The sequence below is a fragment of the Narcine bancroftii genome, chromosome 5, assembly GCF_036971445.1.
Source record: "Narcine bancroftii isolate sNarBan1 chromosome 5, sNarBan1.hap1, whole genome shotgun sequence".
NCBI lineage: Eukaryota > Metazoa > Chordata > Chondrichthyes > Torpediniformes > Narcinidae > Narcine > Narcine bancroftii.
The window spans coordinates 238719481-238747255 of NC_091473.1; the positions used below are offsets into that span (position 1 = coordinate 238719481).

A 27775-nucleotide genomic window follows, 5' to 3' on the forward strand; every position below is an offset into this window, starting at 1 on the left:
TGCTTCTTTACTGAATTTAGTTTTGTAACAGTTTATAGCGTTTAGGCCGTGCCACAGCTGTTGTTTCCATTTTTATCTGGAATCTTCACTTTATCTGAGAGATAGCTTTCTGCAAGTCATACTTGTTCCTGGATCTCTGGACTTAAATGCCTGCGATCAGGATCTCAGCACCAACATGGACTAACGTTCTTTCCTGTAAAGAAGAAAGAGCAGGTTGACAAATTTCAGGAAGTTGCAAATTTGGTCAAAATATAAAGGAAGTCGTTGTCATCATGGCTATCCCTTGAAGTTAAGGATGATCGTCTTTTTCCTATGAGTTCTCAACTGGCTCATGTCCAATCTTGGAGAGTGGCCCACCCAGCGAAGAAACCTGTGCACGTATTGTTTAACGTGTACTTATCTTCTTCAGATCATTGATAGAAATATTTAACACCTTGAGAGGCATAGATAGTCAGAATCTTTCTCCCTGGACAGAAGGATCATGTTATCAAGGACACAGCTTTCAGGAGAGAGGAAGAAAATTTCAAGGAAGTTTAAGAGCCAAAAGTGGTGGAAGAAGATTATGAGAACAATGTTTGTGAGACACATAAACAGGTCAGGAATGGAGAAATATAATCCATGGGTTGGTAAATAGGATGTTAAAAATGGGATATTATGGCCAAACATCATGGGCCAAGGGGCTGTGCTGGGGTATACATTCTATGTTCTATGATTTGAGCATCAGATGCACTTCTGATATTATTCTTGATGTAATGAACCTTTTGAAGCATTGCAAGGAAATGTTAACTGGGTGATCCTGGGAGCGACCATCATTAGTTAATTCCAAGACATTGTGACTCCTGTAAAGTAAGACTCTTTCACATCTTTCATCCTTTACCATTTCCTAATTCTAGCTCCCTATTTTGCTCTGATGTTCGAGGTCATATCCTTCAAAGCCTGATCCTTGATGTCCCTTACCCATTAACCAGATGATCTTCCTGTTTGCATGAGGTTCCTCTAATCGTTTTATCACAACAGGCGTTTGTAATCTTGGGGCTCACAATTGAAATGGCCATTACCAATCCAATGCAATGGGTGCTCTAGAATTTCAAGACTGTACCCTTTCAAGATTCTGTATAGAAAGGAATTAAGGAAATGGCCATGCAATGAGGCAGGGATCAAACCCTAGAAGCAAGGAACCTGAAAGATGTCCATCCTAAAAAATGATCCTATCCTACACTGCCATACAAATGCATTAGTTCAGTGTCTGTTAAAGGCAAAAACTGTATTTTCCAGGTTCGTGCTTTTCTCATGTAATCACGTGAACTTGATATTCAAAAGGTGAACTGCTATTCTGAAAAATTAAATCCCCTAAAATATTTTTCAGGTCCAAATTCAAGGCGATGACATAATTTTATTTGTATTCAAAAGTGATTCACGATCAATTTAGGGATGGAACTTTTCTAATGACATAACTTGTTTGAGGTGAGGTAAATTTTAAAATGCTCAGAAAGTTCAGGACTTTGTTAAGTATCAGCAAAAATACATGAACTTTAAATTTCCATTCAGAATTTATCTGAATAATAGGTAAAGTGAATCTCGGGGCTTGTGGTGTTATTTCAGGGAAATCAGGCAACTTGCAGCCACCCATTACGGGAACTGTCCATACGAGGAGGAGTGGGGGTAGGGTTTGTAAAGGGCTGACCGCATTTTTGTGGTGACCTTAGTTAGGCTGTCACCATAAACTAAAAAGTGATCCTGTGACACTCATTGCAAGCACAGTTAAAAGGTGTTATGAAATTGTGTGACTGGCCAGAGACTGAAAAAGTTGTGCATTCACTTGAATGGTTTTCTGCTGTTTTTAATCCTGGCATATCTTGAATTTCATCTGCCAGCCAGGTTGCAAATCACCTTTTTCAAATCTTTCTAAAAAATTGAAAAGATGTGGAATTTCAATCCTGGGGAGAAATATTAATTTTAATCTTCAGTAAATCAGGTGTGAAAACTGCAGTAGGTAAACAAAACATAGCTTTCATACGATGTGAGAGGAACTTTGATGTAAAACTGTAGGGCGCATTAGATAACCATGATGATTCTGAAGTGATTCATGATCATGGGTTCCCCAGTATTAATCAGAGTACTACAAAATTTTGTACAGTGGAAAGAAAGGGTAGAAGGAATGACTCATAAGCATCTGTAGTTGTAAAATAGGGGAGTGCACCAAAAGTTTATGATTGTGAGAAATCAGGTCCATGTATATGGACCATAAGAATTTCCACTGACTTAAACCAATGGAATGTTCTGTGGGGAAGGTTCTCACGCCAAATAACTTTAACATATAGATTCTGAGTTTTGCTTCCACTTGTGTTGTTCAACCAAAGCACTTTTGCTACCATGAGAATACATAACTTTTTTCCCCAAATGCAGTAAGTGTATATTCTCAATCAATGCAGTCTACATCCAAATTTCTACTTTTCCTTATAACCATATAACCATTTACGGAGCGGAAACAGGCCATGCTGGCCTTTCGAGTTCGCACCGGTTCACTGATTTTATGCGCCCTCTAATGGTCCCATTCTTCTTCTTCTTAACCAGGGTCTCAATATCACTTGAAAACCAAGGTTCCATACACCTTCTGTACATCTTACCTGTAATTCAGATCCTTTATATAAAAAAGTTAGACAGAGTTTAATTTTTCATGACAGATTGAACTGTAGACCTTGGAATTATCTGTTTAATTGCAAGCAAAGAAATATCTTATTTTGTTAGGTCACGTTACTGAAATTCTTTCCAGTTTAGCATTGGAAAAATGAGGCCAAAAAACTGGTATGTTACCAAATATCCAAGGGAGTAAACATTAGTTCAATGTAATATATCCCAAAAGCTCTTTGTGGTGGTACACCACCGGCCTACTGCAGGGGCAACCTCTGTACCTGCAGGAGTATAAGGGGACAGGACAACACCTGGCCGGCTGTCAATCAGTCGGGCTGAATGGATCAAGCCCCACCCGGTCGGGTGTCAATCACCCTCTGGGATATAAGCCTGCGCCGACCTCCTGAAGCTCACTCAGAGTTGCTGCAGCCACAGCCAGCCTGGCTCTGTGGAAGTCTTTGTGGATTAAAGCCTGTTGTACAGTCTTTACTTTGTGTATGTCTGATTCTGTCTAGCAGTGCACCACAATCTTGAATGTGATTAAAATCTGCTTTTGAAATTCACTTCCTTTGAAATAAATTTAATTGTATTTTTGAAACTGAATTCAATGTTTATTTGTAATTCTACCTTATTTTATTTATCTCTCATAGATCCATAGAACCACAGAACATTGCAGCACGCTTGACGCACCCTTCAACATTTCTGATCTGTGCAGAACTATCATTCTGGCCAGTCCTACTGACCTGCTCCCTTTCCATCCAAGTACCCATTTTCCTTAAATGTTAAAATCGAACCCGCATTCACTACTTCAGCTGGCAGCTCATCCCACACTCCCGCTACTCTCTGTGTGAAGAAGTTCCCCCTAAACTTTTCCCCTTTCATCCTTAATCCCAATACTCTGGTTTGTTTATCACATCTTTGGCTTGGCTTCGCGGACGAAGATTTATGGAGGGGGTAAAAAGTCCACGTCAGCTGCAGGCTCGTTTGTGGCTGACAAGTCCGATGCGGGACAGGCAGACACGATTGCAGCGGTTGCAGGGGAAAATTGGTTGGTTGGGGTTGGGTGTTGGGTTTTTCCTCCTTTGCCTTTTGTCAGTGAGGTGGGCTCTGCAGTCTTCTTCAAAGGAGGTTGCTGCCCGCCAAACTGTGAGGCGCCAAGATGCACGGTTGGAGGCGTTATCAGCCCACTGGCGGTGGTCAATGTGGCAGGCACCAAGAGATTTCTTTAGGCAGTCCTTGTACCTTTTACATCAGTGGAAAAAGCCTGCTTGCATCTACTCTGTCCATACTCATAATTTTGAACACTTCCATCAAATCTCCCCTTATTCTTCTGTGCCCCTAACCTGTTTAACCTTCCCCTGTTCCTTATATCATGGCAGCATCCCAGTAAATCCTCTCTGCGCTCTTTCAATTTATTGATATCGTTCCTGTAGTTTGGTGGCCAAAACTATGTACATTACTCCAAATTTTGCCTCACCAACATCATATACTTTACCACAATATCAACTCCTGTACTCAATATTATGAAGGCCAATGAGTGCCAAAAGCTCTCTTTACAATCCTATCCACTTATCAATTTATTTATTATTGTCACATCATTTAGATACATTAAAAAGCTTCCAAAGGCTATTTTGCAAAAAAAAACAGGAGGGGGATAAATAGGGAAAGAAAATAAATAAGGTTCCTTGGGAGAAGGGACTGTTCTAAAGCCATGCCTTCTCCTCCAATGTAGTCTCCTCCACCACTTCCAGACAACCAGCTCAAGCCCTTGTATCCAGCTGCCTCCACCTGGTCTCCAAACCCAAAAGCTATCAGAAGCCCTCATCACTTAGCCTCGTGTTTAAGCCAAGTGGGAGGCTTGTTCGGTCTGTGCTCCTGGTTCCCAGAAGACCCAAATTTAATGCATTGGTAGTATGCAAGATGTCTGCAGATGCCAGGGAACCAGCACAATACATAGAAATGCTGGAGAAACTCAGTTGGTCCATAGAAAGCAATAGATAGTTGAAGTTTTAGACTTGAAGCCTTCTACAAATTTTAAATTCTGTTCTAGTGACTTGAGTATTCCTCTTTTGCTTGTTCACGTTTCACACAAAGGGGATTATCTCTTCAACTGGAGCTGAGTGCATAAAAATAGAAAAGAGTGGAAATATTTGACAGCCCCATTAATATTTATTATCTTTTTATCTCTTGTGTGCTAATTTAATTTGTACTTTATTGTCAGTGTATTTTACAAATCTGTAGAGGGGAAACCTACAAGAAATTTCAGTGCATTTCTACATTGTTCTTGTATTTAAGAAAATAAATTCTCATTTCAACACAAGAGAAAAACATAGTTAACGTTTCTGATCAATAGCCCTTTGTTAGAATTAGGAAAAGTTAGCAAAAAAATCTGTTTCAATATGTGGGGTAGAACTGGTTGGGGTGGTCACTGAGTCAATAGGCCCTTTCCAGCTGCCATGTAAAATTGGGTTAAATGGGTAATTTGCTTGGTTAGCACCCTACTTACGCAGCAGGTTGAAAAGGTCCGACCCACTCAGGGTCGTCCCAATTCAACCGGGTCCCTACCCTACCTCAGAGGTAGTCAGGGAACCCAGTAATATTCACCTCCTACGGCTTGAAACCAAAAATGACCAACCTAGTTGTTTCGGTGACATCAGCGCTTATGTGCTGGTGTCCCTAATGAAGTCCCTGCCATGGTTGGGAGGGGAGAGAGAGGCTACTGCCGCAAGGTGGGGGGAGGTGCTATGATCAAAGGGAGAGGGGTCACTACCGCAGGAAAGTGGGTGAGGAGTCGCTACTGCGAAGAAGGGATAAGGAGTTGCTACCGCGGGGAAGGAGAGAGGAGTCACTACTGTGGGGAAGGGGAGAGGAGTCAGCTGCTGGGGGGTAGTGCGATTGACGGTGGGAGGGAGACTGACTGCCAGTGGAGGAGCAACTGACAGCTTGTGGGGGGATGGGGGAGGCTAGTTTTCATGACGCACCACTTACAGCGTCACCCCGGGGGCAGGATCCCCCTTAAATCGCCAGGTTGGTGATTTACTGGGGCTATTCCCCCCTCAGCTTAAAAGTTGCTGGAGGCACCTTTGCCCCACTAATCACATCTGGGTCTCAGGAGGGCTTCCCGGGTGGTGCAGCTTAAAAGCACCTATTGAGTAGGTTGTGTTTTTGAAAGTGGAATTTGCATCTTATCAATGCTTTTCTGTAGAAACTGCCCCCATTAAATCTAACCAAATGTTATTCAGAAAATATGTAGAAGGTATTTGTCAATCATCCACTGTTAAAAGTCAAATGGTACTGTTAAATGAGAAATTTTGATTTGAATGTAAAAAATTTCACATCATGGTTCTCAGAGCTGTGGTAATGAGTCATTCGGTTAAGAAAATTCCATGATTTAATTTCTAGTCAACACTGACTTTCATTTGAGTTTAGTGAAATCAAACTGTTAAAAATTATCAGTGTTTCTGATCTCAATAGCTATCTGGTGACCCTAATTAGAAAGAAACTAATCACTTTATTTAACCAGAAGATCACTTTAACCCACATAGGTCAAATATCGAGTTTCCTTTTTTTACCATGTGCTTAAATACACAAAATTTGTTTACTTTTGTTTCTGTAAAGGCACATAAACAGGTACCAGTCATTCAAGGCCATGACCAAAGTGAGGAAGAAGCAAAAGAGATAGTGTTTGTGAATTGAACCTGCTTGTCTGATGCTACTGCCTCCCGTGCCCAGTAACCTCTACGGTCGCACAGTTTCCTGTCTATGTGTAAACTGTCCCCCTAAACTCACATTCAACCTTAAGGAATCCCTATGCCATAAGTGTTCTGTGGTTCTTAAGGGATTGCTGTCCCCCTAACTGTCCCCCTAAACTCACATTCAACCTTAAGGAATCCCTATGCCATAAGTGTTCTGTGGTTCTTAAGGGATTGCTGTCCCCCTAACTGTCCCCCTAAACTCACATTCAACCTTAAGGAATCCCTATGCCATAAGTGTTCTGTGGTTCTTAAGGGATTGCTTAGGGTGGTACGTGAGTTGAAATAAAAAGGATTGAAAACAACTGTTTTAATCATATCTAATTGACTCGTTATGTGCACGGTTTCATAACGCTAAAGGAAATGGGCCAATGACAATTTTTCTCAAGCTAAATATTTCAGTAACAATTGGGTCTAGAGCAGTGGTTCTCAACCTTCCCTTCCCATTCACGCACCACTTTAAGTAATCTCTTACCAAGCACAGCACTTATGGCAAAGGGATTGCTTAAGGTGGAATGTGAGTTTAGGGGGGCAGTTTGAAAGCCACTGCCTTAAGAGAACTAAAAGTGAACTACTTTGGTCCTCGGAATTTTATCACAACAAAAAATGCTAACAAAAGAGTAAGCAATTGAAAGATAAACTAGATATCAGTGTGCTTAATAGAACCAATTGAGATGTTTGTCTTGTCTTCTGTCCACATTCCCAGAATTTGGTCACCATTGCAGGAGAACACGTTCCCCCTTCCCCCTCCCCACTTCCTTGGAGAAGGAGAAAAGGATCCTCGAGGGTTGGAATGCATATCAGTGGACCAGGCTCCAGCACAGGGCTAAGCAGCTGAGGCCTCATTCTAGTTCACAGTTTGCTGGTGACCAGCTTCTGGGAACCAGGTGTCAGGTACAGCACACATGTCAAACTCTGGCCCGCGGGCCATAATTATATTTGGCCTGCAAGATCATTTCAAAAATGTATTAGAGGTGGCCCGCCCTGCAGCGAGAGCTGATGCTGTTTTTTGGTAATGTCACCCCCACCATCCTCCTCCTTCATTGCACATCCTTCCCCATTGTAACACGAGAAATTGTAACACGAGAAGTCTGTCGATGTCATCAGCCGGCAAGCCAGTTGGAAGGCTCCCCGCACAACCAGTCACTTCTCTCACCTGTCGAGCGGTGCGGCGGATGGGCGAGTGCCTGTGATTTCCTGTCGGCGCGACAGGCATGGCAGGCTGCGCACGGCCCCCGGGCAGTGCGAGCCCCGCGCGACTGACACCGGACGGCCCTTCCACAGCGCGAGCGCACTTCTCCCGGTCGCCACGGCCTTCAGCGCTTGCACCCGCGCGGACCCCAGGGACGGCTGGTTCGGCCCTGCACGTGAAGAGAGAGATGGTGGCTGTCCGCAAAGGCTGATCGGCAGCGCGCTGGGCCTGAGTGGGTGGGTAAGCAGGGGTGGAGTAATGGGCAGGGGAAGTTATGGTGATGCGAGGGGCAGTTAGAGGGAGGGATGAGTAGAAGGAGGGGTGGATAGGGAAGAGGTAAAAGGGGAGGGGCAGGGCGAGTAGGGGAGGGGTGATTAGAGGGTGAGATATGGGTAGAGGGAGGAACAGATTGAGGGGAGAGGCAGTAGAGGGGCGTGTATAGGATGGGGTGGGTAGAGGCAGAGCGAGTGGAGTGAGGGGTGAGTAGAGGTTGGGTAAAGGACTGGTCAGATAGAGGGATGGTGGGTCGAGGGTGAATAGAGGCCTAGAGCCTGAGGAGTGAGCAGGAAATGCTGAGTCCTGATGCAGGCCAAAATGGACACAGCCTGTGAATGCTGACTACATCTCCAAAGGGAATAAATAGGTTTCCCTCAGGTCAAGCAAAGGGTGAACTTGAGCTACCTACTCCTGACCTGTAACATTATCCTCCTAAAGTTATATCCTAAAGTTTAACATTACATATGTTGAAAGAAGAGAAAACATGCAGATGTTGTTGAAAATTTTCAATAAATATTTAGTTCGGCCCTCGATTTAGTCCAAGTTTTTAATTTTGGCCCTCCGTGAATTTGAGTTTGACACCCCTGAGGTACAGGAACAATGAGAGTGCTGATGTTGAGCATGGCTCTCGAAGGGCCTCAAGTAGTTTAAAATGGCTTCTACTGTTCAGAACCAGGGGCCAAGGAAAGTGACTTGGATGCCTCAGGCTCAGATTCACCGATCATTGGGAGGATCTGAGGTGAAGAGCATGTGGAGATTTAAGTTTTTAGGGATTTTTCCTGGACCCAACACACAATGGCAATGTAAAGAAAGCATGACAGCACCTCGAATTCCTCAGGGGTTTGCAGAGGTTTGACATGACATTGGAAAACCTGGCAAATCCCTACAGATGTCTGGTTGCATCATGGTCTGGTACGGTGACACCAAAGCCCCTGAGCAAAAAAACCCTGCCAAAGGTAGTGGACATTATGGGTGAAACTTCCCCCAACATCTACAGGGAAAGCTGCTTCCCGGGAGCAGCAGAAATTATCAAGGATCCACACCACCCAGCAAATGCACTGTTCTCCCTGCTACCATCAAGAAAGAGATATAGGTGTCCTTCTCCGAGGAAGTGGGGAGGGGGAAGGGGGAATGTGTTCTCCTGCAATGGTGACCAAATTCTGGGAATGGGGACAGAAGACAAGACAAACATCTCAATTGGTTCTATTAAGCACACTGATATCTAGTTTATCTTTCAATTGCACCACCAGGGTGAGGAACAGTTGCTATTCCTCCACCATCAGACTCTTCAACAATAAAATCAATCAGAGACAATTTCTATTGATTTTTTCTGTATTGTACAGTCAGCTTGTTTACATTTCTTTATTTGTTTACATATGTACATTGCGCTAGTTTCTTTTGCACTGCCAATAAGTGGTAGTTTTGTCTTGCCCACAGGAAAAAAGTATTTCAAGTGTTGTATGTAATTCTATGTATGCACTGACAATAAATCTGAATCTGAATTGACCAGAATGGACAGAAGGTCAGGTGGCTGCGGAGGTTACAGGAATGCAGGAAGCAAAATCCACAGACACTCAATTCTCTGAAGGGTCTTTCATTCACTTCTCCTCTTTCCTGGCTAGTGACACCTCCTTGGTGCCTTCACAGGGCAAACAATAAATAGAATCTTGAATCTTGATTATGCAGGCCAATTTTGCATATATGCTGTTAAATTTCTATTGTAACACAGGATTCCTCAATAGTTGCCTGGCTATCTGTCAACAGTGGATATGCTACTGTAAATGTTGGAGTCATCCTAACCATGAAGTGCAATGCCATCCTGCCTGGGTCACTTACACATTGTTCAATAGGAAAGAACAAAGAAGCTGAATAAAATATAAATCTTTATCTAAAAGCCTTGCTAAAAATATTGCAAGGTAGCATTTATCTTTCTGATACACTGCTAGAAAACTAATGCCTTATTCATTTTTCATTCCAAGCTACATTAGTGGTGTATCGATCGATTTTGTTTTAATTTGGTGAGTTCTTTTGCCAAGTCGGTGAAGCTGGGGGCTGTTGGAGACTGCTGTTGAGAGACTCGCACCGGGCTGCGGACTCTTGGAGACTGGCTCAAAACTGGCTGAAGGGGTACCAGGTATCAGATCTGGGATGCAAGGGTGCACTGAAGGGCTCCTGATCATGTCGGAAGATGTGATCTGGAGCTCGGGTTACCAGTGATTTAGACTGGACTCCCTGCAGCTGCAGAGATTGCAGGAGTGCTGGAGTCAAATCCACAGACGCTCAATGACTCTGAGGGAACTCTTTTTTGCTTCTCTTTCACTGACTGTAAGAGATGCTTTAGGCAATGTCTGCTGATGGTGAATCTGTCTGCCTTATAGCAGCAAACGCAATTCCATGTAATATGAGACTGTTTTATTACATGAAAATTAATTGAATCTTGAATCTTAAAGTACACTGTTTGATCTGCTGAGCTATCCAACATTGTTTTTTTACTTCAATCACAGTATCTGCAGGTTTGTTTTACTTGCATTAAATGAATGTTGCGAAAACAATAATCCTTTATTTTTAATTAAGGTACCTTTGTTTATTTTGCCCAGCTGCTTTGAGAATGAAGAAGAACTACAGTAAAACAGTATCGATGGAAATGCTCAAGGATTGTCAATGAAATGGAGTTATTTAGAGTGACAATAGGGGTTTCTACACTGCAGGCATGTAACGGCACATTCAAGGAATTTTGCCGCTACGTGGGCCATCTAACAAGGAATGTGCAGGAATTTTGAGTCGATTCCTGCCCCGGGATTCATCCTGCAGGACCCCTACAAATTTTTGGAGGAAGCCTGCAATGTAAATCGTACCGAAAAATTTATTGCCGGTCATTGACTCTACTGCATGTCCAACCACCAGGACTGTTGAAATCAGATACTTGCAGTCTAAAAAGATGCCCAGTGTCACACGGCCTGTAATTATGTTAATTTTTTCAGCAATTTTTTTCCAAAATTGCAGTCTAAAAAACATTAATGTTTACAATTTCAGGAAGATTCAGGTTTTCCATTGCATCAGATAGAATTAGTCAGAATAAAATGCGATTATCAGTTGAGGCAGCTCAGGTTTATTAGAGCAAAATAAAAATGAATTGTCTTTCGTTGAAGTGAAATATCATAGGGAGATCCCTGTCACGATGTGATACATTGTGTGAACTATAGGTGCCACCGTAAAAGATTTGCTTTTGGTAACCAAGGCGAAAGATGGTCTACTGCTGAAGTACTGGACTAGCCCTGGCTCAATCTGACACTCCTCTCACACTCATCCCCCTGTGATAACATTGACAAAATGGGCAATACAATTGGCCTCCACTGTATAAGTCATCGACAGAGTGAGAGTGGGTTTTGGATTGGCGATCGACTTTTGGGGAGGCTGAAGAGGAAGCAGTCAAAATCCTTCACGAATATTCTGTTGATCAGATCCATTTAAAAGCTACTGAAATTTAATTAAAATAAAACACTTGTATTAAAAATAACCAAGTTAAAACACATGACAATGCTGTTAATTCATTAAAACGGAAATAAACCACGAAAGAAGGAAATGCCAAAAAAACATGGTTTTTAAAAATTCAATGAAGGTTGTTGACCCTTTTCAAATAATGAAGGGCTTTTGTTTGCATGCATCTTGCTGATGAGCTGGATGTAAAGTTCATCAGGCCAATTAGTTCTGCACACTCTGATGTCACCACTGAATTTGAGGGTTAGTCCAATGGCAGAGGGAGAAATCAAATGCACTTACATGTGATGACTAGACTATTCTGTCCTTCCACTCAATATTGCACAAAACCAGAAGATGGAGGTGTTTTGAATAATAAGAGCCCTTGAGAAGCGCTTCACTACAGAACCATTATCCAGCATGAAACATGGTCCCTCCCTTTTAGTATACGGACAGAGCAAATAGGCAAAGTTAAATGTTGTACATTCTGATCTTACTTGTACCTTTTCTTCTAAATACTTTTAAAAGTATCAAGATGTAAATTATTTAAGCATTTTTTTGCACTGAGGAAGTTAAAAAAAATTATTCATTCAAACCCTTGTTGTTTGGAATTCAAGCAACCAGCAGCCTCAAGCAACCTGCAAAAAAAAATTGCAAAGGATAAATAGGCAAAAAATTTGAAAGTTTAAAATTGGTGAGCCTTACCATTAGTTCGGCAATCATGCAATACGCAATGTCATGCAAATGGGAAATTCACTTATCCAGTATCTACCAATGCCCATAGGTGCTGGATACTAGGGGTTTTTACTGTACTACAGTGAACCATTGCTTAGAAAATATAATCTCAAGAGGACAAATTTATCTGTGGTCAACAAGACTGGCATCATTTTCTGCTTTATTTCAGATTGCCAGCAACTTTTTTACTTTTATGTATAGTCAGTTTTCATTATAAATATGGCTACAAATAGTACCATCAATTTATAGACCAAATGAAGATGATTAAGGAAACCATGTCAATCACAGCTGTACATGAGCCAAATTGATTTATACATGTATTTTTTTCTACAATCATATTATACTCACGGTGTTTTATGAGAGAAATATATAACAACAAGGGTCGTGAACTAGAAACGTGACAGATATAGATTTTATTTGGTTTCATCGTCGACTCCATCACCCTAACTCCTCACTATCGATGCTGTAAACTCAAGTCTTTCTGGGATTCAGTTCAGTGGGCTCCAATAATTCTGTGATGCCTCATCCTGAAGTATAATCAGTAATTGGCAGCATGGTATTTGATTGGAGTGGAGACCCAACTGAGCATGCTGTCGACTCACTGTCAATTTGACCTGAAATTGATGGACAGCAAGCAAGTGCAGAAGCCTTGACTGATTTCTTTCCTCCCAGACCTTTAAGAAAATTGTGTGCCCGAAATACACAGAATAAATCATGCAAAGATGATAATCTTGCAAGTGTTTAGTGCTTGTGACCTGCATCCAAAAATGAATTTTTGACAGGAAATAAATTTGCCATCTACCTGTGCCACGGCAAGGAGCAATGTCCTTAAGTCACATCTATGCAAATCCTAATATCAAATTTACTTGAGGAAGGATCTACTGGCTGTAGAGGCAGTACAGAGAAGGTTCACCAGTTTAACCTTTGAAGAGAAATTGAGTCATCTGGAGCTGTACTTGCTGGAATTTATAAGAATGAGAGCGATTCTGATGGAAATGTATAAAATTATGAAATGTATAGATAAAACAGAGGTTTCCATTGGTGGGGGAGACGAGAACTAAGAAACATAACCTCAAGATTTAGTGAAGTAGATTAGGACAGAGATAAGGAGGAACTGCTTTTCCCAGAAGGTGATGAATCTATGGAATTCGCTGCCCATTGAAGCAGTGGAAGCTAGCTCAGTAAATATATTTAAGACAAGATTGGATTTTTTTTTAACGTGGTGGGGAAATTAAGGGATATAGGGAAAAGGGCAGGTTGGTGGAGCTGAGCTGATCATCAGATAAGCCAGATGGCCCTATTCCTGTTCCTATTCCCTATGTTCTTATATTATGCATTCATCTGCCCAATTCAAGTGTTCTCAATCATGTACTTTGGAACATTAAGAACTTAGCCACATGCCTTACATTTGTTTTTATTCATTCACAAGATGTGGCTACCACAATGCTCTGCTTTTTAGCCTTGAGCTCTGTTCTTGATACTTGAGTGGCTTACAATGCAATTTCAAGGGGTGGCTAAGAGTCAACCTTGTTGCTCTGAGGCTACATATAGACCAAGCCAGGGAAGGGTAAGCTGATTCCCACCCCCGATGGACATTAATGAATTATTATAGAACAGCAGCTGTGTTGTTGCATGATAGATTCTGTCTTTATCTTTCATTTTGCTAAATTTATTTAATTAACTGATTTCAGTTGCCTTGTTATGATTTAAATTTTAACTTCCAAACCAACGGTGAGGGCCATTGATGTCTCATCCAGTGATAGAAGCAAAATTCTACCACATACCTAATGAAAATTAAAACAATGCAGGATTTTAAAAATCATTAAGAACATTTTGATTTGAGGAAAGAGTTTTAATTCTGCAAAGTTCATAATTTGTTTTAATACTGGACATTTATTAAACTAATTTCCATTTAATTGTTTGAAAATATCAATGCCAATTTCACTCTCCACATGGTAAATGCAAATAACATTTCTTTTCTTGCAATATATCTTGCCTAAATCATGACTAATATTTCCAGTAAATGCATCAAAAGTTTTGGATAGCATTGTTAATGTCCAAATGAATATTGTGTGCTAACTGTCATATTTAGTGGCAGGATTTTGAAACACAGCTGTCAAGGTCTTCAAGAGCTAAGCTATAAATAAGTCAAATCATGCAAACTTTGTTATATTTAACCACCAAGTGCTGGAAATCTACTGCAGGGCTTTAAAGATTCAAGTCCCAAGTCATGGGTTTTGCAGAGACTACAGCTGACAGGCTGCACTGAAGGAAAAAAAGACTCAGGAGGCATGTGTATTACCTCATGTGAACTTGCACAGTAGCATTGTGAGACAGCTGCAGGCTAGTATTAATGAGAGTGACAAGAGGAACACTGACTGGCATTGCGGCAATGGTTTAACCGAGGTTATAGAAGCCCTTGGGAATATGTCAGAATGCAGTTTGATACTGTTCACTTATTTATTTTGCTTCAATTATTTCAGGTTGTTTATCGTGTTCGGTAATCTTCTGAATAGTAATAAAGAGGAAGAAAACAGACTGAAAGCAGCTCCTGAATCAGTCCTGATTTAAATGCCGCTCCTGAATCAGTCATCAGACATCCATGTGAGCCACATTTACAATAGGCATTTTATTCTGTCATAAATCTATCTTTGAATTCAACTTCCCCACTTTGTTTGGAGATTTTGTACTTGATTAAATATAAAGGAGGTCAAACCAAACCGGGAGACAGTTTCAGACTATGGCTCCTATTTAAAGAGAACAGAGCTCATCGATGGAGGGATATCATTAATGCTGGTGTTTGGATTGCTGCAGAGTAAATCCTTGACTTACACAGACCAGATAAACCTCAAGAGAAAGAAGAAAAATTTAGATTTACATGAAGCCATTTTAGGAAGTCCCAAAGCACTTTGAGCTAATTGCATACTTTTGAAAGCAGTTGCTGTTGTAATGCAGGAAACACAACAGTAATTTGCACAAAGTAATGTTGAAACAGCAAGTAAAAAGAGCAGACAATCTGTATATTTTTCGGTAATGGTGATTGAAGAATGGATATTGGCTGTGATGCTGGCGGACAATGCCCCGAACTTCAAAATAATACCACGGGATCTTCCTCATCCACCAGTTATAATTCAATCAACATTCTAAAACTAACAAATCATTGTAAAGGATACATTGAAGTAACTTAAATTTAACCAAGATAAAAGCTTTCAGGTTGATCAAATGTATGCCTGGAATCGCCAGAGGTCAAGAGCTCCCATCACAAAAAAAAAATCTGCATACTGCTCTGAAGTGGATTTTGCATCTGAGTCACAAGGAGAGATTGGCATAAAGGACTTGGGACATGTGTGGGTGGGATAAGGTGAATGGCCTGCCAAACCACAAATATCTAGCATCGTCTGAATTGCTGTTCACGTACAAGTAACTCAGAATGGCAATAACCACATATGAGTGACGTCTGCGGTTATTCCTGCACTAAGTTCAGTGAAATAATGCTATAGCCTACCCTTGATGAGAAGAGACTAATAATGGAGTACCCTACATCTTTGCTCAGAAATAGTACTGGCAGGTCCTAGTTAGGTACATTCAATATTTCTGGTGATATCTCAACTGTAATCTGTGGAAAAGGTTGAGAGCTCCTCCCCTGCCCCCCTCCCCCACCCAATGAAGGAATCTTTTACATCATAAGATTGAAATGCCTGCAAACATCAGAATTGTTGAGACTTGGAATCTCTTCTAAAATACTCTGAACGCTTTTGAGATGTTCAAAAATGTAATATAAGAATCGAATATCGTTAAAACTTACATTGTTATAATCCTAAAAAATCCTAGCAAATGAATGTTGCCCAAAATTCTGTCAGTGCAGTCTATGATAGTAATCAGCTAATTAGCAACTCTAGGACTTCATCACAATGGGTAAAACGGTGAGACCACAATCATATTAGCCATTCGCCTACCTACATTTTGCTCGTTCCTTGATGAAGGCCTCAAGCCTGTAACATTGGTTATGTATCTTTATCTTTGCTACACGTGTACAGTTTGACCTGATGATTTCTCCAGCATTGTGGTTTTTTTTTTAATTTTTAATTATACCAGCCATGTTCTTCTTGAACAATAGAGCTCTCTCAAAAGGTTTCTTGCTTCTCATACAGTACAGGTCATTTAGCCCACAATCTTGCACCAACCTAATAACCTACTCTAACAACTGCCTAGATTTTTCCTATTGCATAACCTTTCATCTTTCTCAGTTCCATGCACCTATCTAATGGTCTCTAAAAAGATCCTATTTTACCTGCCACTATCACCGTTGGTGGCAGCATGTTCCATGCACCTGTCATCCCTGCTATACTTACTCCTAAGCATCTTCAAGCTATGCTCCCTCGCGTTAGCCATTTCAACCCTGGGAATAAGTTCTGTCGATCCACATAATCAATGCCTCCAATTATCTTCATATCAATTCTTGAATGGGAACTAAGTATAGATGAACTTGTGGAATTTCATATTGTATAGAAATGCTAAGTATGAATCAAGATTTGGTAATGATAGTTTCTTTCTTTGTTCATTTTTTATAGAAGTGGGTTTTGTTGGCCGCACTTATTGACTTCCCTTAATAGGTCATAAATTTCTGACCCACCATGGTCCCAGATAGGCTGATGGATAGGGTTTCACTATTTAGAACCAGCAACAATAAGGAAATAACAATATATTTCCATGAAGTCCACCACATTATTGTCCTCTGTCTTGCAGAAGACCTCAGAGAGTCTGGAGATGAGGTCACTCACCACATGATATGCCATCTCTAAACTACTCTTGCAGCCCAGGCATTAGTGTGGCAGGTCAATAGACAATAGACAATAGACAATAGGAGCTGGAGTAGGCCCTTTGGCCCGTCGAGCCAGCACCGCCATTTTACAGATCATGACTGATCACTACCATCAGTACCCCTTTCCAGCCTTATCCCCATAACCCTTAACTCCTTTGCCCACTAGAGTCTTATCTAACTCTCTTTTGAACATAATCAGCGAATCTGCCTCTACCACCCTCTGTGGCAGAGCATTCCACAGATTCACACTTCTCTGGGTAAAAAAATGTTTTCTCATCTCCATCCTAAAGGGCCTACCCTGTATTCTTAAACTATGCCCTCTAGTCCTCGTCTCCCCCATTGGGAATAAGTAATCCGACTTCACCCTGTCTATCCCCCTGATGATTTTATATACCTCAATCATGTCCCCCCTCATCCTTCTAAACTCCATCCAATTTTTCTAGCCTTTCAGCATATATCAACCCCGCCATCCCTGGAACTAACCTTGTAAATCTGCGCTGCACACCCTCTATAGCTAGTATGTCCTTCCTCAAAATTGGAGACCAGAACTGGATGCAATACTCCAGGTGGGGTCTCACCAGGGCCCTGTACAACTGCAGAAGGGCGTCTCTGTTCCTATACTCCAATCCCCTCTTTATGAAAGCCAACATGCCATTTGCCTTCTTCACAGCTTTCTGAACCTGCATGCTAGTCTTCAGTGACCAGTGAACAAGTACTCCCAGATCCATTTGCTCCTCCCCACTCCCTAGCTTGTCTCCATTTAAATAATACTCAGCTTTCCTATTATTTCCCCCAAAATGGATAACCTCACATTTGCTTACATTGAACGTCATCTTCCATTCAGCAGCCCACTCCCCCAACCTGTCCAAGTCCCTCTGCATTTTCAAGGGTCATGATGAAATGGGTATTTGTGCATTATTGTGTATTATTAGGGTGAATTTAAATGTCCCTTGCCACTTCTCAGTCAATGTCTGAATGTTGCTTGGGACTTACTGTATAAATGGGAGCGTGTGCTTTTAAAAAAAAATAAGTTGTAAATGAGATTGAAAATTATGTTTTAAAAGCTGAAAATGTTGAAAATATTCAGCGGGTCAGCAGCATCTGTATCCCTTTGCTTTTCTTTAACATAAAATGTTTACAGCAAACTTTTCTTAGTTTTAATGAAAGATTATGAGCTCATAAATACATAAAATTGGGCCAAGAGTTGGCCATTCAGCCCCTTAAGCATGCGCCACCATGCAAAATAATCACATTGAACTTCTACCATTATCCTGCACTATCCTTGAAATCCCGAGTTCTTTAATATCTAGAAATCTATTCACGCCTTTCATGAATATAACCAATGTCTGCACCTCCACAGTCTTCTGGGATGGAATATTCATCATTAGGTGAAGAATGTCTGATGACCATTATGTACATCACTTTGTTAAAGTGGACTTGAAGACAAACATGAATACAGCTGCAAAAACAAATTTTAATCTCTTTGCAAAACCTGAGAACTCCATCAGGGCAAAAAGCATTGCCACAAGCAGCTGGTCCCACCTCAAGAGAGTCTGCCTCATGGCTTATAAATCATATATTTATATAGTCCGAACCTTTAGCTTTCCATAAAATTTGAACAGTGTGCTCCATACAAATATGTTTCTGTAGAGCTCGTCGAAAGAACCAAAGACTTGTTGATCCAAACCAAGGCTTTTATTAGCAAAAGACAGGAGGTCTTCACAGGTGGCCGACCAGTCCGGAATGATCCAACCTGGCTAGGGATACAACCCTTTAAGGCCCAGACAGTAGGCGTGGCTAAGCTCTCAGCCAATCGCTGTAAGCACAGTCATTACACTCTAGATACTGTAACAATATACATTGGTGATAGGTCTGTACTATCACAGTTTCTTTGAATGTTCTTGGGATTTGTTAATCAGAGTTGCATCCCTTATCCAATAGTTAATAGTCTTTTACTACTCTGCCAAATGAGGAGTTCCTTATCAGCCAAACAAAAATGGAATTCAGTCGGCCTCTCTCTTGGTCAATAACCCAAAACTTACATTCTCAACAAAATATCCCACAAACACAAACACCAACATCTTTCCTTATTTAAACTCCACTTACTGGATAATTTTCTCTCCCATGCCCATTGACTTCTATTTTGACTGGTCTCATGGATGCTCGAACACTGTCTGTTTAACTATTTAAATTATTTAATCCTTTTATCATCTTTTTCACTTTTTACTAATAATGAAGGAGTGGGGCACATGTTTGCTCACAGAGAGGCAGAAAAGCATGGAGGCAATACTCTTCATGCTCTGCCATTCTGCACGGACTCCCAAGTTAGAATGTGTTTTACAACACCTGCCAGCACCTGTTGTAATCAGAATGCAATGTTACGAGCCCAGAGGACCCATCAATCCAGCAGCAGTAGATATTCACCAAGACAAATGGTTACTTAAACAAAAGTTGCTTTTAATTATCTTTAAACATGAAAACAGAATCAAACTTTAACTTATCTATTATTAATTTAACCTAACTTAACCCCCTTCTAATTCTAAGCACACGTGTATGCAATGTTCGTGTAAATTCAGAAAGTTCTTTGTTCACAGTTCAATCTCACTTCTCATTCCTCCAAGTTCACTCGTTGCAGAAAATTCTTATACTGTGCACAGAATTTAATGTGTATAAAGTTCACCAGACTTTGGTGCTTGAAAAGTAAATGGTTACCGCTCAGGAAAGTTCTTGTTGGTTTTCAGAGAGAGATGTGTTGTTCCAGGACATCCACACCTCAGTGTCTTGCTAACAAAACTTGCCCCATCAGGGTTCTCCAGATGAAAACCTCTTTCTTTCAGGTCACCAAAGAGTTCCTTTCTGCCTCTCTTATTCCAAGTGAATCATTAGACAGCCAAAAATCTTGGACCCCAATTATCACATTCTAACGAGGTTTTACTGTATTCTGACAATAAATTTGAAATCTGAAATCAAAATTAACCCCTTATTAGTTGATGAATGTTTAAATTCTGTTGGATGTCCTTAAGACTCCTCAGTTCTGGAAAATTGAGAAGTTATTAGCATGACGGTAAACTTCAATATTACAGGTTGAGGTAAAAATCTCTCTCGGCTGATATCTACTGGTAAAGATTGAAGCTGATAAAGATGCACAAGGTCTTTTTTTAACAGGATAGCAATCACTCTGTCTGGAAATTCTGTCTGCCGAGTCTCCGTCCATCAAAGGCTCCAAACACAAAGTATTTCATTTTTATACTTAAAAAAACAAAGATTCTAGCAGGCGATTCAATCAGATTTCAGTAACTACGTTGATATTTCAGTCTGACCAATTGATCCTTTGAATTGTTTATTTGCAAAGTAGGTGTGCTGTTACTGACAAGGCACCTCTGAATGTTCAAACACCTTTAGTTTGACAAAGTAATTCAGATAATTGATCCAAAATGTCAGGACAGAGAATCAGGACTTCCAAAAGTATTGTTGTGATGGCTGATTCTGTCCACACAGATGTACCAATTATTGACAGTGCCAGTATCTATGCTTGTGACCACATTTGAAGTGACAAGTCTGAAAGCTTCCTTGATCTCAATTGCAATTGAGCAAAATAATTTTTCTGCAGGTATCTGAAATCTGATTTGAAGTAAGCCAACCATCACAGCCCCGTTGCCTTGTGTTAAATAGCCCGCTTGCTGTGGGCCAGCAGCCCATGCTCTGTTGATGTTACTGTTGGTTACAAAACTGTCATTTTAATTTCAAGCCTGATTACTGTCTGTAATAGACATTAGAACAGGCTTTATGAAGACTGATTCTTATTGTATTATTTCATCATCATTCAGGTGTCTTGCTGTTGGGCGTGGGTGATCATGTCTCTCCATCCCTCTGTATTGTAGTTCTTGCCTCCCCTGTTCTCCTTCAGTGATGGCTCCGTCTTTGAGCTGAGACCGTAGTTGATGTTGGGTTGATGATTATACAAGAGAAAAATTCTGAAGTGGTTTCCCATTGTCTTTTTCAGTTGCAGTGTCCATACTGGACTGGTAACCCTGGCCATTGATCAGCAGATTCATCCGCCCAGCATTTTTAGTTTTACAACCATAAATCCCATTTCGTAGAATCTGCTTGTTAAAAAAAAACCATCCACCATCTGCAATCCATGGCTTCACGTGATCCTGAATGGGAGGCTAAACAGGTACTACACTTTGCACAATGTCACCTGTAAGCTATTGGATAAAAGGAGTACCTTACACCTCCTTTTATTGAATGATTACGCAGCACGGACACCAGCATTATATTATTTGCCAGACTAAAGTAATGAAGTAAACAATATCATTGCAGTTATTGAAATTTTATCAACATAATTCCATAGCCCTTCACTCCTGGATAATCCTATCAGCAGCCATTCATGTGCTGCCTTTAGAATATGCCATCTGGCATGACTAATACTGTGAGTTGCAAGCATGTTGTAAGGAGTGACAGATTAGGACTGGCATGACAACCAAGGCATGTGAATAGATCACTCATGATGTTGACTTTTATGACCTGCTACCAGATCAAACCAGCAACCACAAAGAAGGCATATCACACAGGGGTAAAGATGAACAATTACTTTAATAACAAAAATTCACCTTCAAACTTTAATTCAAAATCCCCCCTTTTATAACAATGCCCACTGGTTACTATGCAAATTTCTATAACAGTGTAAAACTAATAAATTCCCCAGTCTAAATGTAACATATGTAATTAAATTCTAAGTTATATTTCCAACCAGCCCACAGAAAAAAACTAAGACACAAAACATACAATACTCACAAAACTTCGATCTCAACTGAAGCAAAAATCATAAACAAAATTCAGTTTGTTTGGTAAACTGAAGCCAAAAGATCTTTGAGACAGAGAGAGAGCACAAGATTCAAAGTTGTCTTGTGTTGCTTGAAGAGAGAGGAACAATGGCTTGGTCCAGATCCTTCTGACTGCCTTCGGAATCGTCATACTTTTTGAAATCCCAATATTCTAAACTGTCCTCCAGACCATGACTCATGCTCTGGGGCTTCTTCCACTCCACATCACCCCCAGTGGTGGTTTATCATCCAAGTCCAGAAATGTTTAGATCATTTTCTGCACATGCTCAGTCTGTCTCCCACTCTCTCAGCAGTCCACCTTCACCTTGGCTCTCTAAGGCAAACTGTCACTTTTTAACATAAAACAACACAACACATAACTCTGTAACACCTTCACTGCTAAAAAAAATATTTGGTCCACAAGAACAAATTTTTAACAATTAATGGAAGTATTACATAAATAAAATAAAATAAACACTCCCATTTTTTTTACAATAAGTATGTGATTAGATTCATATCTACCCAGATTAACATCTTGACAAACAATCTGCTATTACATTATCCATCCCCTTTATGTGTGTAAAAATTAAATCATATTCTTGTAATAGTAAGCTCCAATTCAATAAACGTCCATTCTTATTTTTCATTTTAGACAGAAAAACTAATGGATTATGATCAATATATATTATTAACTGTTTTTGAGCAGTACAAATATACACATCAAAATGTTGCAACACTAAAACAAGTGTTTTACAACTCCTTCTCAATGGTTGAATAATTTTGTTGATGGTTGTTAAATTTTATCGAGAAGTATGAAACAGCATATTCTGCTCCATCACCATCCTTCTTCTGTAACAGTACAGCACCAACTGCTTTGTCACTGGCATCCACGGCTAAAGAGAATGGCTTTTCAAAGTTACGGGACGCAAGTACAGACTGATGGCATAAAATGGCCTTTAACTTCAGAAAAGCTTCCTTGCATGCATCTGACCGGATAAATTTTTCTTTCTTTACAAGTAGTTTTGTTAATAGGAATGCAATTTCTGCAAAGTTTTTACAAAATCTACAATAGTAGCCAATCATACCTAGAAATCTCGAAGAGGTTTCTTATTACCGGGGATAGGGAACGCAGTGATAGCCAATACTTTCGCTCCAACCGGTGCCACCTGTCCCTGTCCTACCACATAACCCAGATAAATTACAGTGGCATGCCCAAACTCACTCTTGTGCAAATTCACTGTGAGGTGTGCTTCCACCAGTCTCTGAAATAACTGCTCTAATTCAAGCATGTGTTCTTCCCATGTATCCGTACTAATTACTAAATCATCGATATAGGCTCCTGTGTGCTCTAAATCCTGAATTACTGCATTACTGAAATGTGCCAGGTGCATTTTTCATCCTGAAGGTGTAACAAATGCAGAAATCTCCCTGCCTCTCTCTGTCAAAGGAACACACCAGCATCTTTTAAGAGATCAATCTTTGTAAGAAACTTAGCCTTCCCCACCTTATCTATTCAATCATCTATTCTGGGGATAGGGAATGCATCAGTCTTTGTCACCATGTTTACCTTTCAATAATCTGTACAAAACCTATTGAGCCATCTGGCTTAGGTACCAGAGAACAGGATGAACTCCAATTTGAATTTGATTTTTGGATTATGTCATTTTTGAGCATATAATCCACCTTTTGATCCAACAATCTGCTCTTTTCCTGATTAACTCAGTAAGGATGCTGCTTAATAGGCTTAGCATCACTGACCACCACATCATGACAAGCCACAGTAGTTCTTCATGGAACATCTGGGAATATATCTTGAAATTTCATAAGTAATATCTTCATTTCTTCCCTTTCTGATTTAGTCAAATGCATTACTGTAATCTTGTAACTGGTCTGAGTTTTGCAAAACTATAGAATTTTCCACCCTGGGGCTTATCACTTTCTGTGCTCCATGACCTTCCATGAAACTTATCTCCTCCTTACTTTCCTCTATAACTAGCACCTTGGTTGGAATCCCAGTCTCCTCCTCAGTCATTTTCTCAAAGTAAGGTTTAAGCATGTTCACGTGATAGACCTGTGTCTCTCTTCAACGATCAGGCGTCTCAATGACATAGGTGACCTGGTTAATTTTTGATTTCACTTTATATGGTCCTGAAAACTGAGCTCCCAAAGGGTTTGACTGAATTGAAAACAAAATTAATACTTGTCGTCAGGTTTAATATCCCTAATTTTTACCTTTTGATCATACCGAATTTTCATTTTTCCCTGAGCAGTGTTTAAATTTTCGTTGCCATCTCGCAAGCCTGATGTAATCTATTTTTAAATTTGAAAACATAATCCAACAGATTTGATTGTATGTCATTATGTATCCACTGTTCCTTCAACAATAGTAATGGACCCCTGACTTCATGACCAAACACAACTCAAATGGACTAAAGCCAAGAGCCTCCTGAGTTGCCTCTCTAACAGCAAACAATAACAAATGGATTCCTTCATCCAATCCTTATTATTTTCCACGCAATAAGCCCTCATCATATTTTTCACAGTTAAATGGAACCTTTCCAAGACCCCTTGACTTTCAGGATGATAGGCAGACGACACAATTTGATGGGCTCCCAATTCATACACCACCTGTTGAAATATTTCAGACATAAAATTACTCCCTTGGCCCGACTGAATTTCCTTTGGTAGGCCAGACAGTGTGAAATTTTTTAGCATAGCCTTCACAATCGTCTTTGCTTTAATGTTTCTCAGGGAAACCTTGACGCCTCTGGAAACCTTGAAGCTGTGCACATGAGTGTTAACAAATATTCATTTCCTGCTTTAGTTATTGGCAATGGGCTGACACAGTCCACTATCATTTTTGAGAAGGGCTCCCCGAAAGCAGGGATGGGTTGTAAAGGTGCCGCGGGTGGTCCTTGATTAGGCTTGCCCAGCAGTTGACAAGTGTGACAGGTTCTACAAAAGTTCACAACATCCTTTCTTAATTTCGGCCAATAAAACTGTTTCCTTATCTTTTCTTCCATATTCTTCACTCCAAGATGATCTCCTAAAGGTGTACTATGAGCCAACTTTAATATTTCATTCCTGTAAGTTTTGGGAATTACAACTTTCCTTATTACCACCCAGTCTCCACTTTCTCATCAATATTCCATCTTGAACAAAGTAACCTAATGGCAGAGTTTCAATTTCATGGTTAGACAGAATCTTATCTCTTATCCCAGCAAGATCAGGATCATGCTTTTTTCTGGCTATTAATTCTTCTCTTGACAACAGCAAAGCTAGATCCTTAGGTTTGTCCTCAATGCTTGCCTCCACTACAGGATCATCACAAATTTTCTCTACCTCTACCTGTTTTCTAGACATGGCTCTAGTAATGGCACATGCAGGGTAGATTTCCAAATCCTTTTCAGACTCATAAACCAATGGGTTACTTGTGAGTTTCACCACAGGTATGACTTTACCCTCTGCTATATCATTCCCTAACAAAAGAGAAACTCCATCCACCGGAAGACTTGATCTTATCCCTATTGTAACCGGGCCATTAACTAAGTCTGATTTCATCACTATTCTATGCAAAGGTATAGGCTTTGGTTCACCATCAATGCCTTTAATTTAATTCACATCTCCAGTATCGGTCTCCTCACCAAAATTCAAAATGTTGCTTAATTCAAGCGATTGGGCTGCTCCACTATCCCATAGGATTTTAACTGGCACTTGATTGGATCCTGCTTTAATCGAAATGAAACCTTCAGTCATGAATGGTTTAAAATATCCCTAACTTTCTCACTCTGAACACAGGCAGTTGGTACCACCCTTTCTCTTTTTTCCTTTTCAGTACAGGACAATTCGCTATTATGTGCCCTGCCTTCTTACAATAGTGGCAAATAACACTCGAAAATTTTTCCTTCGCCCATTTCTCTTCCTCTCTTCCTTTAACCTCACTTCTAGATTATCTTTCTACTCTACTTGCATTATCAGCAGTATTCCTTTGAAAGGTTTTCCCTGGTGTCCACTTAGACTTGTGGGTGAAAGCACATTCCTCTGCAAATTTAGCCAATTCTTGCCAAGTTTTTATATTTTTCTCTGCCAAGTACACAATTTTTAATCTCCTCAATCAGAATGATTTCCCTCAATAAATCAAAGTTATTTTCTACTTTCATTGCGGCACACCACCGATCAAAACACACAACCTTCCTATAAGCAAATTCCAGGTAATATTGGGCTGCTTTTTTTAAACTCCTGAACTTTTCTCTAGAAGCCTCTGGGACTAGTTCATAAGATCGGAGTATAGCCTGCTTTACAAATTCATAATCAGCTGCTTGTTGTACCATGAGACACGAATACACCTGTTGGGGTTTCCATTTAAGAACACTTTGTAGCAGGAGTGACCACTGGTCTGGTGGCCATTTTAAATTTACACCTACTTTCTCAAAATGCTGAAAATACTGGTCTATTTCAGCTTCCTCAAATGGAGGAACTAACCTCACTTCTCTACTGACCAGAAACCTCTCCTCCTGACCAGCATGTGGGTTTTGGGCTTCTCCCTCTCCTTGGATTAGGGTCTGCCTCAATTTAACTAGTTCTAGCTCATGTTTCCATTCTTTTTCTCTCACTCCTCCCTTGCTGCTGCCCTTTCCTCCATTTCTGCCTGCCTTACTGCTTCCCGTTCGGCTTTCCTTTCTGCCTCTCTTTTTTCCTCTAACTCTAGTTTTCTCAAACCCAACTTTACTTCCTCTAAAGTTTTCTCCTTTGGAAACTGTTCTAATGCAGCTTCTTCAAATACCCCCTTTCCTACATAGTGCTTAACAATCTTTTGGGCAATTTCCTTTTTTTTTCATCCCAGTTCTTACTGTAAGAAGTTTTAACTTGCCAACTATAACCATCATTTCTAACTTTTTAGCCATTTGTAAATTAACCACTGAAGGGTTAGCTATGAACTGGTCAATGAGAGAAAATAACAAAAAAATGTTGTTTTGATTGTAGATCTCCAATAAATAAGAATATTAATATTTTGATTAGCCTTAATTAGATTCAAGATTCCTTTATTGTCATGTACTAATATTTAAAAAATTAATATTACACAAAATTTTGTCCAGGTGATATAAAGCAGACAAAGAGTCACCCCCTTACAGAAAGAGAGAGAGAGAAGCAAACGAGAGCCCCTTCAGAGACTCTGAGTGTCTGTGGAATCATCTCCAGTACTCCTGCAGCCTATTCAACCATACAGACTTCTATATGATTCTTCAGCAACTGAGCTACAGATCCAAACTTCCAGTACGCTCATGAAGTCTTCAGCGCCTGAGGTCCTTCAAGAGCCTTTTATGCCCTCACCTAGCCCGGGAGCAACCACTCGTGGGCAGTGGGGGGGTTCTGACTCCTGATGAACTGCCCTAACTGGGAAGAAACACAGCCTCTAACCCCAAGTAACAGAGGACTATGGTTATAATGCTGGTATGTACTGGGTTTCCAGTGATACCCTGGTTGGCCCCCTGCATTCCCCACCATGATGTCAATGACCCGGAACGAGTGCAGGACCTGACCACATGGCAAAGAGAATGAACAATAGTGTGTTCAGGTTTAAATATCCCGCTCTGCAGAGCAGGGGCCATGATGTATGGGGCCAGCCAATGACAGTGTGTGCTCTGACTGGTGGGTGAGCACACACCTGATTGGCAGGCTGGAGAGACTGGGTGGTGCCGAAGTGATGATGGACAGTTCTGTGTGGCTTCCGATATCAGAGGTATGGTTACCTTGCCAACGTGACACCCACTGCATTTCTTTACAACAAGATAGTGTCTCAAAAGATGAACTTTAAATGTATTCATTTATGCCAATGGTATTTGGGCCAATAATGAACAAAACACCTGATGGTTCACTAAACTTTTTTATGGTTCTTTGAAGCTCACAAGTTTCATCAGTTACAAACCTATTTTTCTTAGTTAAATAGGTGACTTGCAAAATTATACACTTTAACATTCATGTGAGATAGTCACCCCACCCACTCCTCAAATTATCTTCTGAATTGGATTAATGATAAGCTGATGAACTGATCAGTAACTGGTCG

The 27775-nt window shown here is 40.5% G+C and overlaps 2 long non-coding RNA genes across 2 annotated transcripts; one reads left to right on the forward strand and one right to left on the reverse strand.

Annotated features, from left to right (window-relative positions):
* Window positions 1–10998: 10998 nt before the first annotated feature.
* Window positions 10999–15929, reverse strand: LOC138762953 (uncharacterized). Its single transcript, XR_011357258.1, has 3 exons — window positions 15869–15929; window positions 11832–11966; window positions 10999–11325 (listed from the first exon to the last, which is right to left on the reverse strand). It is a non-coding gene; the product is annotated as an uncharacterized lncRNA (long non-coding RNA).
* Window positions 15930–16041: 112 nt separating this feature from the next.
* Window positions 16042–27602, forward strand: LOC138762954 (uncharacterized). Its single transcript, XR_011357259.1, has 3 exons — window positions 16042–16066; window positions 20889–21062; window positions 26808–27602. It is a non-coding gene; the product is annotated as an uncharacterized lncRNA (long non-coding RNA).
* The last annotated feature ends 173 nt before the right edge of the window (window positions 27603–27775 follow it).